Raw genomic sequence first — 19,999 nt, 5'->3', positions numbered from 1 at the left:
CCATGCAACAGTGTCACAGGCCTCTGCAGAAGGGTCCCAGCTCCTACCTCATGCGTCCCACACATGTACACCTCCTGCCACAAAACACTGCTCCTCTCCCTGCTGAAGCCTTGGGGATAAAACAGCAGTAGCCGTAACTGTAGTAGGTGCCCAGGGAGGTCTGGCGTGCATCGTGCTTCTGAACTGTGGAGGACGAGGTGGGGTTTGGCAAGTCATGTTGTCTCATGTTAGTCATTGAAGTTCTGGGCTTTGTCATACCTGGAGGAGATGCCACTCTGTCACCTGTGCAGGAAACTCAGGTGCAGCTCAGAGAACCTCGAGGCAGGAGTCTTAAGTCATGGAGTAAATTATGAGCAACCCTCCTACTCACAGTGTGACGGCTGAGAGCAGAGGCAAATGCAAAGGACTTCTTGCTCCCAGTGCCGTACTCGCACCGCTAACCATGCTAAACGGGCTAATCATGCAAGCATGTTAGGCTGGGGCATACAAAAACAGAATTGGTGAGTGTAGGTTAGCTGTTCAAACACTCAAGAGAAATAGGAATATATAGTCATACCTTGCTCCTAGTTCAATCTTTGTATTGATTTATCATGATAAGAGGTGCCACTTTAGTTCTAATAATGTCTACTTTTCTTTTCTTTATTTTTTTTTTTTTTGCTCTTACATATTTCTATGGCAGCTTTTCCATGTGATATATTTTGGGTCACACATTAATTTACACCAGCCTCTGTTCTGCAAAAAAGAGTTCACGAACTAAAGGAAAAGGAATGGGGAGGGGGATGTCTAGCAGAGCCCAGGCTTTTGTTTCATGTTTTGGATGTATTTTCTTTTCAAAATAAAATTGTTGATATGCATTTGCTTTTATTTTTCTAGCCTTCCTCTTGCTGATGACCAGGTTCCTGTTTGATCCTGTTTACAAGCTTCTGAAGATTGAAAATAACCCCAACTCCTCTGCACTGGGTAGGAAAACAAAACCATATAAAGACACAGCAATTACTGTGGAGGGCTAGCAATATGGAAGAGTGTGGTATGAAGGAAGAGCTTGTGGAGAAAAAGGAGAAGGTTACTAGGTTACCACAAAAGACATTGGTGTACGCGATTTTTCTCACACTTTTGGACTGGGGAGGAGCGGGCATATCAGCAAGGAAATAAGGTTATTCTCCAGCATGTGTATTCCCAGTGTAAATGTTTTAAGTTTAGCTGTACTTTCTGTTACTCATTCAAGCTGTTTTACAGTTCTATTTCATTCTATTCAAAACCCCCAAAAAGATAACTCTCAAAGATATTTGGGTTTGGGTTTTTTTCCTTTAAAATTTACTGTCAAGATAAAGAATTTTCCCTAAATTACTATAAACTTGTGTGTATATATATATGCAATATTTTAGTGGTATTGTTGTGTAAGTATATATATATATCCCAAGTACTAAATTTTTACAAATACTTTGTAAAATGACATTTCTTGGAGTTAGGGAGAGTGGATGGGAAACAGTCCAGTTAAATGTTGTTGTTGGCCTGACAGGAGACTCAGATACAGGTAATCCCACAGTTAATGTGTCTGATCTTGTAGTAGTCTTTGTGCTTAACCTGCTGCCATGAATAGTAAATGTTTGCAGAATTAAGGTTTTAAAGACAAGCACCTCCTTTTGGAGGTAACATGTTTTTTATCTTGTTACTGTGGACTTTAGGAACTAGAGTTGAATATGTCAAATGCTGTTGAGAGTGACGAGTTTGTCCTAGGGTTAGGCTTCACTTAGCTTGACCAGGTTGCTATCACAGTCATGTATTCTGGTATAATTAATGCCTTTGCAAGGAGAGTGGCAATTGCTACCACATCAGTATTAGAAATGCACCCACAGTGACAGGTAGCGCTTATGTCCAGTTTTCATGGGTGGAGCTGAGGAAAAGGTGTGGAAGGCAGTAGAGAGACAGAGCTGGTGTAACTGCGGATATGGGGCCAACTCTCAGATGAAACCCTTGGACGGCCTTCTCTATTTCAGTATGATTTTGTCCACGTGCAGAGGGCTATTCCACTGTTCTTGTTGGGACAAAATTTCTAATTAAGTTTGAATGCAGGATTATGTGATTGACTGATAATATTCTGGTGTAAATCAGTGCTTTTCTGCTTCATAGTGAAGCCTGAGACACACATATGAGATGACAGTCTAAGTCATGGTATTTTAAAGGGATTGATTCAGATATGAAAAAGTTTTATGATTCACTTTTCTCTTTCGAACTGCCAGAAGTCACTTGTCACATTCTTGTATTTTTTTCCCTCTTCTAAATAAGCTTATCAAAGAAGGAATCACTAATTTACCAGTCAGTGCTTAGTAATCAAGGAAGTGAAACTTCTACTTTAGAGAAAAAAAGAAATCCTTTGAGTGCTGAATGATTTTTAAATAATAAAAGCTTACCATGTACTGGGCGACTGATTTCTTTTTTATTATTATTTTTTTAAGACTTTCATTCTGAAAGGGGCCACTAGCCTTTGAGAATTGAGCCACTTTGTTGACAAATCTGTCCTCTAAATTAAACAGCATTAATTAGAACTTTATGCTGTAGCTTCTTACTTTTTCATGTGGGTAGTGGTATCAACAAAAATGTCTAATGAATTTGATTGAAGATGATTTTAAAAGGTCTGCCACCTGTAGATAAAAATGTGCATTACTACACATGGTAATTATCAAGACTGAAGGCCGTGACATGATCCATTGACCTTTTGAAATCAAAACACTTACTGTAAAGAAAAAAAAGGCACCAATTTTTCCAGTTATGTTATTATAGGACATGTCTGTATATTCAACTATATCAACACACTGCAGTATATCTAGGGAGAAAAAAGATACTTTGGGTTATGTTAGACCCAAGTTTCCTGTCCTCTACAGGCTTGTAAAGCTCTTGCTATTTTTGTATGTGTTGAAGGATTTTTTTTTTTTGATCTAATGAAATTGATTGCTAAAAATATTCAGGTGTCTGAGACAGCAGCAAAACATCTCTGAGCTACCCTACAAAAATAAACTGGTTTAGTGTGTGCAGGATGAAAAAGGAAGTGTACAGGAACAGATTTCAGCTTCAGGCTTTGTATAGGGGCATTTGCAATAAGGGAGGGGAGCAATAACCCAGCAACTATCATTGTAAAAATTACGAAAAGCACTTTGATGGTCCTTTTTAAAGTCAGTTCACTAAACAGGGGCCAAAGCAAAAGCCTGAAAGGCAACTCGTAGTTTGCCATTAACAACCTTAGCCCCTTGCTGCTATTTGCAGTTGAGAACGAGTGCTTCTGCATACAGTAATGGTGAGAAAAACTAAAGAGAAATAAAGGATGTGAATGAAAGATTTTCTGTTTTCATGTGAGTACTTGGAACACCAAGCAAGCGAAGAAGCAGCAATTTTAGCTAAGCTAATGTAATAGAAGACCATTGCACCCAAACTGTCTCAGCAGAACTTCCTGCATAATTAGATTGTAAATCTTCTCAACTGAGGAAGTTTTGCCCAGGGTCAGATTGTCTAAGTAATAATCCATTCTACATAAATTAGAAGATTTGAACTGCTGGGATACATTATTACATTAGTTTTGTTTTTTTATTCCTAATATAACTAAGGAGAACAAATGCAACAATTCTTTTTCTTTTCTTCTTTTTAATTATATTATGTCTCTTCAGCTTTTGATTACCTCAGAAGGCCTTTCCTATAGTTTTTGGATTTTTCCTGAGTGATGATGATGAACTTGCCATCTAGGCAAATTAATACATTTTTAATATACTTCAGAAAGTGATACCACAGAATCCTTTGGCCACCGGATTCTGTGATATCACTTCCTCACCGAAGCATTTAGTCAGAGATGCTGCTGCTCTTTTTGTGCTGCAGTTTTTCTGATCCTGAAGTTTTACATCCCACTATGACCCCCTTGTTCTGCAAAGAACAGAATTGCCATCTTCAGGGTAAGAATTAATGGAGGAAATTTACTAATAACTAGTTTACAGCAAGCAGGCTTATAAGTTGAATTCAGTTATTTTCTTTCAGAAAAAGAAAATTGTGGGTGCTTGACATGCATATACAGTTGTATGTAAAAGTGACAGGGGTAAATGCTGAGGTCGTTATTTGGGCAAAACCTGAAACGTCAGTATTTGATCTGCTCTAAGGAAGCAAAGTTTGCAATGTAGCACAGACTAATTTGTATGGACTTGTTGTCAGGAGAGCTTTTTGGACTTACAGCATTTGGACTGGACTATCAGGGTGATTGTGTATAATGCACCGATGCTAAAAACCAGAGAGAGGAGATGTGGAGGGGCTTGTGGAAGTGCTCACGGTGCTGCGGGCTCCTAGTTCCTGGGGCTACTTTGGGCATGCGCCAACTTCACAGTCTCCATTAGATGCACGTTTTAGAGATCTAGACCTGCACAGTGATAGTAACTGGTGGCAGGATTGCAAAACCAATGTGATCTAGCTCCATGATAGATTGACTTTTGGTGGTTGTTGTATGTGCAAGTGTTGAGAAAAATGTAATATGAGGAAAAGGTTGGCGTCTGTCGTTAATGATGTTTTTAAATACCTCTGTTCTTACTAAAAATTCATACATAATATTATGATAATTTCCTTCTCTTTCAAAAAAAAATTATCTGGGGTGGGGGAGGTACTGAGCTCCCTATTTCCCCTCTACATTCTGTTATCAAGGGTAGAAAAATTCAAAAATGGAATAGATAATTTTATATTTTCAAACACAGGAGTGTTTTGATTACTTGATGCCAGTTCTGTGAGTTCAGCTGCCTGGTGGGTCTGTGGTCAGCCTACTCTGCAGAGCACTACCAACTGAAGGCAAAGTGTAAGTTTTGGTGGAAACGGCAAGTGCTCTCAAAGGTCCTGGAAATGGGGGTACTCCCGAACACAAGGATGTGTAGTCACTCTTCTCTCAACTGTTGCACAAGGAGCAGAATTTAATCTACTTTTTTTTTTTCTCTGTTGCTGCGAGACACCAATAGATGTGAAAAAGGAATAACGCTTTAGAAGACATGAGAAAAAAAAAAAAAATTAAGAACTGTGAAAGCCCTTTGAAACTGGTATTTTGGGGAAACACCAAAGCATTCAGGTTGCTCTTCGAAACATACCAGAGCAGTGGAAGTCAGGAGATAAAACATTATTTTTTACTTCCACTTAAAATCTAAACTTGCTCTCATTACTGCCATTATAATCCTTATAAAATTACTTTTACATATTTAAAATTTTCATTACTATTATTATTTATTATTTAACAGCAAGTAGCTGTGTCTTTTCTCAGGAACATCAGATATAAAGAAAATCAGAAATCAGACCTCAAGACTACTTTTGAGGCAGAAATAATCCAACCATTATTTCTGGTGTAAAAGGTTTGTAAATAGCATCATTTGCCTAGAAGCTGTTTTCCAACCTAATAACTCCCGGAATAATGACCTAAAACTGTTTCCAAAAGGATTAAGGCCCATATAACTATTAGGAAGTATAAGTTTTTGAAAAAGCTTCTTTTCTGATTGGCGGAGAGGTGAGTTCTGATTTAGGTTAAAGCTGCTTGCTTAGGAGAATCAGTTTCTCTGAAGTTAAAAGTGTTGAAGTAATCCTCTGGAGAAGGGTTGTCTGAGGGGTTTTTTTTTTACTTTCTCTATATAGATAATATATATGTGTGTATATATAGATATTACTTATTGCTATAATGACCTCAAAGATGGTCACTTAACTGAGTTTTTAATCCATTTGGGAGGAATTTTTTAATCTTTTGCTTTAGTTTGCCTTGGGCAAAAAACATTCAAAATGGGCTGAGATTGCAGCTGAACACTTAGCTTGTTGGTTAATCATCACTTGAACACTCTTCGCTGGAGAGACTGCAGAACAGAGAGTTTATTATCTGTAATGATATTGGTGTGTTTTTAAGGTTGTCCACACGTTGTATGAGCTTTACTCTTGATAATTGCTTTTTTAGCTAGTGTGACATGTAAAGGGGAGGGAGGAGAAAACGTGGGCTCAGGATGACTCGGGAATATCCGCTGTACAGGGGTCAGGCATTAAGGGTTAGAGGAATGCATGGATTTGCAGCTGAATCCATTTGATAGAGCTGCTCGCTGAGTTGCACTTTTAAATTGGCAAAACTTCCCAACTGTTCATCAAAATATTGGTGACAGAAGTTCACTGCAGAAAGCACGTGAATTCACACTGAAATGTCTGTTAACCATCTATTGTTCTTCACCTTCTTGAAGTAACTGGAGCTAATGCCATAGCTTCTGGCTGAATCCCAGAAATGTCTCAGCAGATCACACCAAAGACCTGAAATCATCAGTGAGTTCAGCTAGCTTTATCCTAGGGTGCCTTCACTGACAGCATTCAGGATTGGTTTACATCTGTCCCAAGAGATACTCATGTAAGAAGGTGAAATAAACATCTGGCATTAGCAAATTAAAATAGAATTATTTATTTTATTTACCTGATGAACTAGTGTCACTGTCATTCAGGAATTTGTAATAATATGTGTATACTGTATTAAATCTGGCCTTTAGGTAAGTCTGGCTTTGTGTGTAATTTAAAGGTGGTTTAGGAGACCTTCTCACTAATAAGGTAACAGTAAGATTTGTCTGTCAACTGAGTTGTTACAAAAGACAGGGCCAGTTTTGTGGGACACTAAAATCCATCTTTAAAAAAATGCAAAAGGGATTTAATCAGTGATGGTACTTAAGATGCAGCTGAACTGGGCCCTGTTTTGAAAAAAATCACTCTAATTTTTGCATTGTTTGACTATAGCCACAATAGAGAAAGGCAAAGAAGTGTTTGCTGATCAGATCTGTGGCCAAATTCTTATTTCTGATGCAGGACATACAGTGCCAAAAATCTGATGCATATGCTTAAGAAAGATTTTTCTGGTTCTATATGTACTATAAATACATTCCACATGGCTTTATACAAAGCTCTCTGTTATTTCAGTAAATCACAAGCTACTAAGCCAGATCCAAAGAAGGTGAAGCTCTGAATAAAATTCTTCAACATTTTATGACTTTGAAACAATGTTTTAGAGTATATTTCCTTCATTAATTTGTGGCTTTGGTGGTCTCAGTTGGGTAAGCATTGAAAAGATAGGCAAAATTTAACGGAAAAAAAAAACTTTTCACGAAGTTATCTTGTTGCAGTTAAGCTAGCAGGCAGAAGAAAGTTCCTTTTAATTTTCAGTGTTATAGGTTTAGATTTTAAACCAGAATATATAGTTTAATTTAAAATCAATTGTTTAAGGAATACTGTCGCTGCAGTTGTTATTGGATGTGACCAGATTCGGCAAAACTGCTTGCCTAATGTGAATATGAGCCTTTTCTGGGATTTTAGAATCTGTGTTCCCTCTACTCCCAGCTGTGGGACTGAGAGTATGATTGTGCAGTATTGTCTTTCCAAGCCCCCAGACAGGTCTGTCTGGTGGCCCGGGAGCTCCTTGGAGTGTCCCTAAGCAGCAGTAAAATGAAGTCTGGCTGTTGCCTAGTTGGTTTCCCTTTTTCATATAAGAACTTTGAATTTCAGCATTATAATTAAAAAGATGAGAAGAGAGAGTGGATTAGCTGCAGAGGTAAACCAAAGAGTTTGGTAAACTCAAGCAGTAAACTAAGAGTAGCACTGCAGAGATATTTTCCCTGTTGCAGCAACAGGTTGCTCTAGTTCCTACCCATGTTTTTTTAAAACCCCATCATTATATAGTCAGGCACCAGAGTAAAATCATAGAATCATAGAATGGTTTGGGTTGGAAGGGACCTTAAAGATCATCTAGCTCCAACCCCCCTGCCATGGGCAGGGACATCTTCCACTAGACCGGGTTGCTCAAAGCCCCATCCAGTGAAGGTAACAGAGCGAACCTCTACCGCCGCCTCCCAGCAGCAGCTTGGTGTTTCCAATGGAAAGTGCAGTTTTGTTCTCAAGACTGGTGATACAAATACAGTATTGTCCCACTGAGTTCCTTTGTCCCTTGCTCATAGACTCAGAATTACGCCTTCTTACTGTACCTTTTCAACATACGTGAGCTTTTATGCTATCTAGCATTGCAAATCTGGGAGAGTCCTACTCCCTGCCTTGCATCGTCTGCACAGCGGCCAAGTAAATACCAAATGTAAGGCAGATTTTGGTCATCACTTGTAATTGTGTGACAGCAATGGAGATTACTGGGTTTGGGAACTGACAATTACGGGACAGCTGTAGTGTGTAGTATGGTCAGGGAAGCGTATTGGGGGGGGGGGGGGGGGGGGGGGGGGGCGTGTCTCATGGAGGACTAGCATGGATGCAGTGATAGTGAAGCTGGTCTTTGGGGTCTTGCATTGGATTCTTGGCAGCTGCAGTCAGAGCAAGTGCTCTGCATCCATTTCTTTGGGTAAGGAGGGGAACGTGAGTGTCAAAGAACACTTACATCCCGCAGCTGCTTTTTGGTGAACCTCTGTAAACTTAGATGAAAGAGGTAAAATGTGAATATGATAATTTTATAAACAGTCTGGTGTTTTGTGCCTTCCTCTTCAGAGAAGATAATGTCTTGACTGACAAGCTGGGGAGTGCTGAGTCCCCACCCTTGGAAAATTAGGCTTCCTTGCAGCATCTCAAGTGGGGTGCCCCAAGCTGAAGCACCTGAAGCCTCCGACTGTTCCTGAGTCATTGGATAAGAGCCCTCATAAGGAAAAGGGAAAGGGTGGTCCAGTAACTGGACATTGTGAGATGGGAGAGCCAATGGCTTGAGATTTCTGCACCTTTGAAAGGGTTAATGCCGAGGTGCTCTATTGTATTAATGATGGTTGTCTCTTCGCAGAGCCCGTTGGGCTCTTTCAGGGGCCTCTCAAAACAATGAGCGCAGTGAGGCTGTTCTGTCTAATTACTCCAAGACAGGGATGCTAAAGAGGAATTAATGACAGTTGACAAGTGCAATTAATAATTATAGCAAAGCTGGGAGTCATGCAGCAGGCAGATGACAATAACAGGGTAACTGTACATGACAGCTTTCATCCGTTCCTCCCCCCTCCCGCTTCTTCTTTCTTTTACCCTTTAATGTGAGCTGCTGCATGCAGCCAGGCCTCACCGTGTGCAGACAAGGAATAAGAAGGTGCTGAGATCTAGTGGCTTAGGTTTGTCCAATTTCTAACCAGTCCCCCCTGCCCTGGTCTCTCCCTCCTAAAAAAAGTAATATAAAAAAAATTTTTAAAAAATTACCAATAGCACCAACTTAGCAGCACAGGCTCCTATTAGCTTTCATGGTCAGGTGTTGACAAGACTACTTAAAATTCATGTTGGGCGATTGGAAGGAGAAGGGGACAGGGAAAGGCAGCAGCAAGCTGGAGTTGAAGTGGGATTTCCATATCAAAGGCCAGGCCTTTGGCTCTGAATGGTAATTAAAGTACCCAGATTTCATCTCCTTGGTCAGCTCATGAAAAGGAAAAAAAAATTGAGAGAGGATTTTTTCACTCCCTTTAGACTACAATACAGCAAGCAGTAAATTAAATGAAAGTTGAGCTAAAAGGTGCCTAACGCTTCAATCTTTTGCATCTAATAGAATCTATGATGTTTTTAAAGCATTTATTCAGTTCACATCTTCATCTTGCTGTGATTATAAAGGATATCATGTCTGCTTACATTTATTGGGCACACATCTTGGCCTTCCCAGGGTTGTAAAAGGATTTCACTTTGCATTATGTTGCTGTTGTGTTACGGCCTTTTGGGTTAAAAAAAAAAAAAAAAGGAGGGGGGAGAGTGTGAAAAGGAAGAAAAAAGGCACATTTCTGTGTAATTTCTAGCTGGCTATTGTAGGAAGCACTAACAGTGAGAACCAAATAAATGCAAAATTTAATGAGGCATGGGGAACTACTAATGAGATACAACAGCCCCTCACCTTGAGGTTGCTGGTTCAAATCTAGACCATAGCGTTATTGAAAGTGGCCACAAACCAGCAGTCACATGGCAGTAAATGTGCAATGTTTAGTCACCTTGGTCCAGTTCCTACTGGGTACATAGTGATGAAACGAAAGCCCTGCCTGCATTTGCTCGTAGTCCCTCTTCAGGGACAAGCACTGTGTACTCTCTGGTTTTCTTTCCCTTGGGGTGGGTCATGTTCAAGTCAGAGTTACACTGTAATGTGCAGCGGCTTGCCCAGAGTTCCTTCTTGGCTGTCCTGGTTCCAGCTCTCCTGTAGACGTGCAGAGATCTCCAGTCTGTGGAGCTATCGGTGTGGCCTTTCACCAGCGGTGGGTGAACACCCACAGCCTGAGTTTCACCAATGCCATTGATGTCCTGATGTGCCCTTCAGTTTCTCTTTATCTTGGCTGGCCAAGCAGTTTCCCAACACCTTGGGCTCCTGCCTCTGGGTTTGCACCTCAGTAAATCCATCGTTGCACCCTCTTGGGCTGAATGTCCTGAGGGAAAAAGCAGTTTAGCTCTTTTCAGTTCTGCTTGGTAGCTAGAAAAGATTGAAACCTTAAGTCTCAGAGCAGCATATGCATAACTAAAGGTGACCAGGCTGGGTCTTATTTACCTTGGGGCTGAGTTGGAACCTGCTACAGGTCACATATTCTCTCTCCTGACCCCACTGGATGCTGGATCACTTCCTTGAGCTGAAATCCTGAAGTCTAGAAGTTTTGGTACTTTTTCCTATAGTTACATGTCCCCTATAGCAAATGTATGCCTTTTGACGTAACTGTTTTGGTATGAGATATTATAGATGTGAGCAGTGCTGGTGGTGTCCTGTTTGTATGAGTACAGCTGCTGTGATGGAAGGGGTAAGAAGAGATCCTTGAAACAAAACATGGAATAGTGAGGATAAAAATTTTAAAAGAGAGGGAGTGGGGGGGGGGAAAGGCAAATTACTGTTGCTGTAACATATTACAAGAACTTAGAAATGAGCCAAACTAAATGCTCGCAAAACCAGCCCGAACTTCAGAGGTTTTCAAATCTAGATTTGTATTCTAAATGCTGAGGTTATTTTTCTTCCTCCCCTTCTCTTTCTTTCTCACTCTCTTCTTTTTCTCTTCCTCTCTAAGGCGCTCTCTCCTTCCCCTCCCTCAGCTCAAGAGCATCATTTTCTGCTATTGTGTTTAAAAAACTCTGCTGCAGGGGATCTGAAATGAATAAAAATGTAATCCTCAATGTGCCCATTGTGCACTCTCATTTGTTTTTGCTGTATCGATTTATCAGCGGAGGGAAATTACTCGCTGGAAGAGAGGATGCCAGTCAGAATGACATTTATTTCATAGTACAAGGAGGCTCTCCAGCGTGTTTCCGTGTAACCTAGATATTGGAGCTGTAAAAGGGCTTGTAACAAGGTTTAGTGTTATGATTAGATCATGTGGAGCACCTTGCTTTCATAACAACAGGCACTTGGCTGGAGCCAAAGCCTCAGGTTATGGTCAACTTTTTTTTTTTAATTCCTTTTTCCTTAATGCAGAGTATTTGGCTTGCACTCCAAACTATTCCTCTGTTCAAAACTCAACCATGCACACTCATGAAATCTCATTTGGTACCTATAAGGGTCTTGAGCTTTCATGTCACTGAGTTAAAAAGAGAAAAAAGATAAAATATTTACTTGTTAATGTTTTTAGCTTTGTGCTTCCTTGCATTTCTAGTGAAATAACCCCATGATTTTAATTCACCAAAGCAAATCTTTTCCTCCAGTGATGGTGAGCTACACTTGCTGAAGGCTAACAATTACCTCTAAAAGTGTATTCTGTACCCAAAACCTGTAATAGGTATATATGCGTTGCAAATAAAGATGGGATTCAGGAGGCTGAATCCTGGCCCTGGGGTTTGTTTTTGGCTGCTGTTGCTGGATAGTTTGTGCTGAGGGCTTCGCTGTGCTGACTGGTGTCCGATGTCTGTCGAGCTCAGCAGCCCCTTTTCAACAGCATCCAAGGTCAGGTGGTTCAAAGGAAGATCTCCAAACCGCAGAATCAGTCTTCCTTCATGGGACTTCTCTTTAGCAGATGGATGTTGGCTTATTGTCCACAGCATTTTATGTACCTTTGGAAATGTCCTGCTAGGACTTATTCTTAAAACTCTTGATATATTTATGGCTATTTAAGAACCTGCGTCTGGAAATAACCTTCTGGATTGTCAAGCTCTTCCTCCTAGCATGGATATTGATAGCATATAACCTTCCTTAATTTCCTGTGATTTTACTTATTATCATAATTATTAAGTTGCTGCTAATTTCTGTATGTACAATCTATAGTTATTACTATGTGACTTACCTGGTTGTGAGCTTCAGTGTCGTCATATAGCAGGGAGCTTTGGGGGTGAAACCTGCCCCATAAGCTGGGGTCTTCTGCCCTGTGCAGGAGCACAAGTGCTAGTAGGGAGCCCACTGCTCCTGACCGTTGCAGGAACGTGGGGAAATAAGCAGTAGGAGGTATGGGAAGTTATGTCTATGTTGAAGATTGCTTGAGGCTTTCCATCCTAAAACTCTTTTCAGCTGTTTATATCTTTGCCAAATGATTTCAGCTTTGGCTGATATTTTCCATTTTGGGTGTTTGCCTCAGACATGTAAAAAAAAAAAATTAAAAGAATTTTTCAGCCAGAATGGCTCAGCTGTCCCCAAGCTGAGAGGAAAAAATAAATTGTTTTGCTTTTATTAAAAATATTCTTCCCACTGTCTTGATGTAAAGCTCAGCTCCCAAGTTACAAGCCTCTGAAATGCTAAATTTCTTGTATCCAGTAGTAACTTTCTTGACTGATAAAATTAACCAAGTTTAACTAACCTGTGGAGTTCTTTGCCAGACTGTGAACCCACTGGCTCCCATGTTTCTTGCTGCCTTTCTCTTTGGGGTGGTACCTGGGGATTAATGGTTAGGGTGAACTTAACTGGAACTAGTTGGTCCATCTGCCTATATCACTCTTTCTGTTTTAAACAGAGGATAATGCTGTTGCTGCAACTGTATCCAGCTGAGCTATAGCTCAGGCTGCATTTGAGCCCCAGTTAGCAGTGGCTAGCTAAGCTTGACCTAAACCGAACTGTTCCTTTCTAGTCTATATGAGATGTGTTATTTTCCTCCTGAAGTTCAGGTCAGAAATATGGAGAGAGCAAAAGGGAAAGACTAGTACTGAACTGTGGAAGAGAAATAAAATTGAATAAGTGCCTGCCAGAATCAGAGGACAACACTACTGCTTTTGGTAAAGTTGGGAGCATGCATACAAATCGGTATGATGGAACTTGTCGTAGCAGCGGGACTGTGGCGCTTCCCTGTGGTGACGGGCACCTGTTATTTGCTCCAGACATCCCCTTCTGTGGGCAGGCATTGAACCTTTCAGGAGAGAATAAATTGCAGATTTCCTTTTTCTGCCTTACTGAAGTAGCAAATGGCCAGTGCGAGGAAATAGGAATGCTTGTTTGGAGAGTAAGAAATGGAGACTCTGAATATGTGGACCTGAGGAAAGGAGGTCTCAGCAAACCAAAGACTATGAGGAAGATATGAGGTGGGTTGAAGTAGCCAGAAAATCATCTAGGCAGCTATGCAGGCCTGCATTCTTGAAGTCTGATATTGCTTAAGTATTATCTGTTCTGTCAATACATTGGCCGATGGGAAGATTGATTTTTCTTTTTCTTTGTTGTCTGCATACGCAACCAGCTATATTTGGAATGAAATATAGATTCTGATAACAAGATGATAAATGGAAAAAAAAAAAGTTTAAATGGTGTTGTTATCTTAAAATAAATGCTTCAGTAACATACAGTCTAAAGCTATTTAAACATATGGAAATGTATGTAAAATCAATATACTACTATGTCATTTTTTGCGTCAGAATCAGCGTGTGCCTGTGCTGACAAAATGGCATGCATTACCTTTCCCCATCTGTTCAAAGCACATTTAGTAGTGCCTTGAAAAGCTTTTGCAAGTCATGTCATAAATACACAACTGGATGGTGTGGTATAGACAGAGCAGCAATCTAGTGAAACCTTCTTTAAAGGAAAATTATTTTAATCCTGTTCAGGCAAGAAATTAATTTTCAACAACAAAAAAAATTGGTTTAGTATAAAAGTGTAGTAGCATTTACCAGTCATATCAACGTTAAACGTTTCTCACCACCACTATATCAGAAAATAGCTTCCAATGTGGATAAAATCCAAAACCAATTAGTTCAGTTTAAGTTATTTCAAATTTCATTGTTAGTTTTTAAAGAACATCTTCCAGATTGTCTCTAAACTTTGCAAGAAAATTAGTTAAAAGTTTCTTCCCACTTGCATATTCCAGCCTAGAGGAGCTGAAGATTTGCAGAGATCACCAGTAAAAATAGGGCCATTAATTCCCACACAGTAGTACCTGAGTAGTTCTTCAAATGTCACATTAATTATTGACTTTTTATTGGCTTCTTAGCAAAGCTTCTTGTACTATGGTATGTAGTAAAACCACACCGCTTCCCCTTACCTGATGAATGTCAGGTGTCCATCCATTACTTTTTTTTATGATTTTTACATTTATATAAAAATATTCTTTTGAGATGTCTTTTGCTCATAGATATGCAGAAGGCTGAGAGGTAGCTCATTGTTTACGTGCTGTCCTAAAATACAGGACTCTCTTTACATGCCCCAGGTGATTGCCATTTCTAGGGCGGAGTAGCCTCAATCTTTTAGGCAGCCTGCAGGACCACACAATTTTGAGCTTTTTATCTAGGGTTTCGTCATCTCTCTAACCTGAGTATAATTCCTTCCATCAACTCAGTTTTCTTCTGGCAAAACTCTTGGTAAATCTCAATGTACAACAGCTGGTGGTATGTGCTTGTCATGTCCATTTCTATAATCAGGAGGAACTGTAGATAGGCAGATGTGAATGCCTGAAATGAGAGCTGGTCAAAGAGTTTAAAATGGCCATTCGTTTGTGGTGGGGTTGGTTGTTCAATAGACTGCAAGGCTGTAGAGGTTTTGTGGAGCAAAAACCTCAGGTCCTAGATAGATAAATGCTTGTGGAGTAACTGTTCGTGTTTCTGTGGCACCTGTTGAAGGACTAGGAGAAAATGACGGATGCGTGAAGAAGTAAATTATTTTTGAAGGTTTCTCCTTAAAATCACAATGTAGTTTGAGAACCTCCAAACGATTAAGAGTTGGGGCCAAAGGGAATCAGAGGAGTGTGTGTCTAATCCAGTTCCTCCTGCAGCCTTCGAATAGACCTCACTAATTTTCTGCATCAAAACTAATGAAATGAAAAGTTTTATACAGGTGCAAATTGGTAGTAGCTATTATTGTGACTTTTATCTTCTTAGTCTTTGCTTATCATAATGTTATATTTGGAAAGTATTTGGAACAAGAGCCAAAAGCAAGGGAAAGACCTTCCTTTTGAAGCAAAATTGGAACCATTAGTTGGAAAATCTCGCACTGTGATGTTTGTTCATCGCTTCACCATCGCTGAATTTTACATTCACTTGCAAGTGTGAACCAGCAGATGAGACACTTCCAAGGGCTCATTCAGTGTGAGGTTTTGCAGGTGATTTCAGTTTAATGCAACCAGATAATTGTAGCCCTGGGGCTTGGCTAGGTTATAAAGCTGCTAATCCAGACAATATTATCTGATCACATGTTGTGCTTATATGAGAGACCTCTGCCTTTAATAGCCTCTCCCCGTGCTTTAAGTGTGTTGGTGGGTTTTTTTGGGTTGGTGTTTGGTTTTTGGTTGTGGTTGTTTTGTTTTGTTTTTTTTTTAGTTTCAGCAGCCCTATAAAAATAAGACACAGGCTAAGGTTAAGCTCCTGAACCAGTCACTAGAGTTATGCAGCACTCTATTATGTGTACCCCATACATGTACTGCACATACAGCATGTATCAGGTGGTTCATGATGCTAATGTGTATGTTTGGCTCTGCATTTCAGAGAGGGCAAGGTGGTGGGCACTGACAACTCTGAAAACTGAAGTCTCTATTTAGCTCTAGGCCCACATGTAGCTGAAGCAAATGTATGGCAATGCTTTATGAGCAGAATTGTCAATTAGTGTGGTCAGGAAAGAAACATTTTTGTTAAAAAGTGTGTTTGTCAAAACAAACTTTTCATGGAAATACACTGGTTTGAAAGAAGCTTTTTGGGGGACAGAAAGGAGGGTGAAATTGCATGTCAGCCTGAAATCTGGACCTCTCTCACTTGGCGATGTTTGTTCACCTCTAGTGAAATTTCCATTATTTTGTTTCTTGTAAGTTTGTTGTACAGCTCTTTGAAACCCAAAAGGTTGATATGTGTCATATGAAAACTTAGATAAAAGCTCTGACCTATCTCTGTCTGTGCTATGGGAAAATGCAGCACGCTGTCCTGGTATTGGTACCTTCATAGCATTGCTTTGGTTCAAGATGTAAAGTGGAAGGAGGGGCTGTCTTCTGAACCAGCCAGCAAAACATGCTCCTTGGGTTTGGGTGAACTGCTGTGGCAGGAATAAGAAATAGTTTGGAAACTGAGAGCAGCATTGGGACAACTAGCATTTTGGCCATTTGGCCTGTTACCAATGGAAAGAGATCTCTATACTGTTAATTTTATAAAGTGCAATTGCTTCTGATTACTTCTTTGCTGCTCATTTCTCTGTATGTTGCTCGAGTGAAAGTGTAGCCTGTCTGCAGGTCTGTATGCTGAGGAATAAGGCAGAGTCCTCAGCTTCTTGGAGATTGTCACTGGGCTGAGGATCATGCCTGTAAGAATAGGAGTGCTGGGCTTTTCCCTGGAAAAGTTGGTCGCATCAGTTTTCTCTTGTTTTGTATTACCGTTACTAGATATTACATGCCTATATAGCTAATTTCAACTCTTTATCAACAAGTGTTTGTAAGAGGCAAACTCTCAGAGTAAAAGAAATTGATCAGGATGAATCCATTTACATTTGTCCTGCTTGGGGGGAAAAAAAAGTAACTGTCAACTGGAGCTGTGCCTTTCGGTTGAGCCTCCTCTGATGCTTGTTTGACCATACTCTGAGCATGCTCAACTTGCTGAACTTCAGCCATTGACCTAGCACTGTGTGTTGTTCTCCTTCCTCCTGCTTCCAGAATAAACCAGAGCAGAGAGTGCCTGTTTCAAAATGCACTGTATCAGGATGTTGTTGTCTCAAGAAATCAATATGGCAGCAGAGAGTTACTGGGGTGTAGGAGAAGTCAAGGCACTCCACTTTTTTGGAGTACTTCTAGGCTTGAACTAACTTCAAGGAAGGAAGAGATATATAAAACTAGTGGGATTGTACAGTACTATGGTCTTTGGATATCTGCTTTGATAATATTTCAGAGAAGAGAGATCCAGCTACTTCCCCATAAAATTTCTGTTAAATGTATTTTTTAAAAAATGAATTTAATTTCAGGCAGTTGTGACAAGGTCTATAGTGTTCACTCTGATACAGTTTGGCTCTGATTTTGAAAAGGCTTAGCAAGTTCACGTGTTGGTTTATGCATCTGAATAGTCCCTCTAACTTGAGCAAGACTTTTGACATGTGCAGAGTTACAGGCTTGCTGAAGTCTCTGTAAAATGCGAGCCTAACAAATAACACAGATTTTACACTGGGGAACACTAATGTCAAATGTGTAATTAAAAATCTTCAGGACAGGCAAATCTCTGAGCATGTGCAGTATCCTTTTTGTGAACCTCAGGATCTCAGCTGGTTTTGGTGAAAAACACAGAAAGCAATTAACTTGCATCTTAGAGGCTAATAATAACTGAACCTTTTGGCAGATTTTGTGATGGGGTGATTTCCTCACAGTGATATAAGCCAAATGAATTAATAAAACAGATTTTTAAAAATCACTTATTCTAACACAGTCATTTTGCTGTCAGAGGTGCATAAAAGCAAAGAATTTGAAACCTGGACTCTGCTACTTTGCAGTTCAGACCTTTTTGTAAGGGTCAATCTCATGTGTTTGTGCCATGTTAAAGCAATTTTTCCTCTGAAGCTACAATCTTGTGTGTTCTGCTTGAGATTTGAACAAATTTCATAAACTGAGCCCCCTTTATTCTCTCTCTCTTTATAAAATTTGAAGAGATTTCTTCCATTTCAAAAGTAAATGTCCAAACAGATCTGCCTGGATAAACAAGATGAGCGAGATTTGGTTCTAAACTGGGCAGCGGGGGGTGGTGGTGCTTGCTCTTGAAATCAATGATGTCTGTTTTCGCCAAAAAGACAATGGTTGTAAGCAGATTTACTGCCGACTGCCTCCTTAATGTGCTTCAGCCCTGACCCAGAGTGACCTCCTTGCTGCTGTGCCAACTCGTTCAATCCCTACTATCGCTCGGTATTTGTGGTCTCTCTGAGCATCACCAGAGATTCAATAGTGCAATGAGAATGGAGAAAATGGTGTCTGCATACACACAAATGTCACAGTCACCTGTGTGGATGAGTCCAGTACCTTTAACCAAGGGAAACACCAGTTGCTGAAATGTAGGCACGGGAACCCTGTTTGTGAAGAGGAATATGGACACCCCAGTAATACTAATCTGGAGCTGAGCCTTGGTTCCCAGCTCTGCCACGAGCTTTTCCAGCTGACCAAAGGCAAGACAGATCATGAGTGTGTCTGACTGCCAAACGTGAATAGCAGCATTTCTTAAAAGGAGGGCAGCAAGGATGGGTGTGCTAGGTGGTGGTGATGCAGCACTTGAGTGCTGCAGTCATGTGGGCCCCGTTGGGCCTGAGACACAAATGATATGGTCATCCCTGGGGTGCCAGGTGGGTATCAAGACCTCATTGGTAGAGGACAATGTAGTCACACACAGAAGTTGAGGGCAGTGCTTTCCAAATAGTGAGGAGCAGTGCTTGGGGGAAGAAGCAAAAGCTGCTGGAAGAGAGAAGAGTGAAAGAGCCAGGAGACGTACTCCTAGATATTTTAGTTGCATTTAGTTAGGACTGAGTGATATGTAGGCAACACTAGAGAATGGTCCCCATTACATGAAAACTCAGCTATCAGGCACTGGAATAAGATACTTCTGGAAAAGACAGTAGCACTTTCCCCTTTGAAAGTGTAGCTGGCTTTATAACACATCCAGACAGGATATAAAGTTCCCCAAACCTCTATTTACCTTATGTCTGTTTTCCATCTCTGAAGTTAGCTAGTGTAGGACAGTGCTGAGACATCAGTAATGGTATAAAAGGAGATTCCCTCACTGTCCCCTGCCCTTGTCCTATGGTGAGTCAAGCTTGGTGCCCTGGACCAAATGTGTCAGGGAAGTTTTCTGTGCTTTTCTCTTGCATAGCCAAACATGCCTGATGTGCAGTGGGCTTTTTAACTGTTGTTTCGGTCTTGTTAACTGTAAGCCTAGAAGGCTTTGTCTCTTTCGCTGAACTGTGAAACACATGCTGATTCTTCTGAACAGGTAGCCTAGAAACCAAATGTTTATGCATCTTAGTTTTAAAACATGTATAATAGTATTGTTTGATCTTACCTTTGAAAAAGACCGTCATCCCCACCACCATTCTTCTGAGCAACCAGAAAATACTCTAAATGCTTCATCCTCACCTGGGGCTCACATCCAGCCTTAGGACTCCTTGGCCTCTGTTACTATTCCCTATCAAAAGCAGTGATGTGCAAAATACAGACTGAGACCGTTGCTGCCTAAGGCCACTGTCTAGGCTGAGAATAAACCTGGTCAGCTGCAGACCCGTATTTTTCAGTGGAGCCTCTGTTTCTTCTGTTCCTTTTCCAAGGGAGACAAAAGCCAAGCAAACATTCATGGAGCACCTACCAGGAGAATTACTCTGTTCCCTTCAGCTTCTCATGCTGCACCCATCGCCATGCTTTCTGAGGTCTGGTGGTTTTGTAGGTGGAGCTGCAGAGTCTTGATGCAGGGCTCTCCTCGAACAGTGTGACTTCTCTGTGCCTTTTCCTCTAGGCTTGCAATGGAAATGCAATGCTGCTTTGCGTCTTGGGGTTTAGACTTCATGAAAGTAGCCATCTGACAAAGCGTTTTTTAGATGAAAGGTAAGATGAAGCAAGTTATCATTTGATGCTCAAGTCAGCCTCTCAAATGTAGGCTTACAATGACAGCTTAGGTGTTTTAGATTATCCCATCTTGCATCCGCTTGCCTTTCCAGTAAGGTCCCAGT

The 19,999-nt window shown here is 40.6% G+C and overlaps 1 protein-coding gene across 1 annotated transcript in view; it reads left to right on the top strand.

Moving 5' to 3' along the window:
* Positions 1-895: 895 nt before the first annotated feature.
* Positions 896-19,999, top strand: part of SOX5 (SRY-box transcription factor 5) — a 488,455-nt gene continuing 469,351 nt past the window's right edge. Inside the window, exon 1 of the mRNA XM_068401092.1 lies at positions 896-960. The gene's annotated coding sequence lies outside the window, so the exon portion shown is untranslated. The remainder of the gene's footprint in view (positions 961-19,999) is intronic.

The sequence above is a fragment of the Nyctibius grandis genome, chromosome 5 (genome assembly GCF_013368605.1).
Source record: "Nyctibius grandis isolate bNycGra1 chromosome 5, bNycGra1.pri, whole genome shotgun sequence".
NCBI classification, from domain to species: Eukaryota; Metazoa; Chordata; class Aves; order Nyctibiiformes; family Nyctibiidae; genus Nyctibius; species Nyctibius grandis.
This window is presented reverse-complemented; position numbering and strand designations above follow the sequence as displayed.